The sequence below is a fragment of the Penaeus monodon genome, chromosome 21 (genome assembly GCF_015228065.2).
Source record: "Penaeus monodon isolate SGIC_2016 chromosome 21, NSTDA_Pmon_1, whole genome shotgun sequence".
NCBI classification, from domain to species: Eukaryota; Metazoa; Arthropoda; class Malacostraca; order Decapoda; family Penaeidae; genus Penaeus; species Penaeus monodon.
The window spans coordinates 45,715,683-45,716,039 of NC_051406.1; the positions used below are offsets into that span (position 1 = coordinate 45,715,683).

Consider the following 357-nt stretch of genomic DNA (forward strand, 5'->3'; position numbering starts at 1 on the left):
GAATAGATATACGGAAATATAGATAAATGGAGAAAAAATTTGACTAAAGGCAGTACGAAAATTGCACAGAGAAAAGCGTTCGTTTTCGGCTTTGCGTTAGGATCTCCGGGTGCCCACTCGCAGCCGATTCACGAATCCTATGGATTTTCAGAGTTGCGCCGAGACTGAGGTCGTCGGCGGCGAGCGTGGCGCCCACCAACACGCTGGCACCTTTAAGGCTCCCTGCCTCTTAGTCACGCCAGGGACGCCTTCCTCGCACTGGACTCGCGGGGCGCCGCCGTGCACGGCGCTTCGCCCAGCGGCTGGCGGAGGCGGCCCGGGCGACGCTGAGGCTCAGGAAACGCGCGCGTGTGTATG

General features: G+C 58.8%; 1 protein-coding gene across 1 annotated transcript in view; it reads right to left on the reverse strand.

Annotated features, from left to right (window-relative positions):
* Window positions 1-357, reverse strand: part of LOC119586537 (heparan sulfate 2-O-sulfotransferase pipe-like) — a 21,761-nt gene that overhangs the window by 2,208 nt on the left and 19,196 nt on the right. The gene's annotated exons all lie outside the window — the stretch shown is intronic.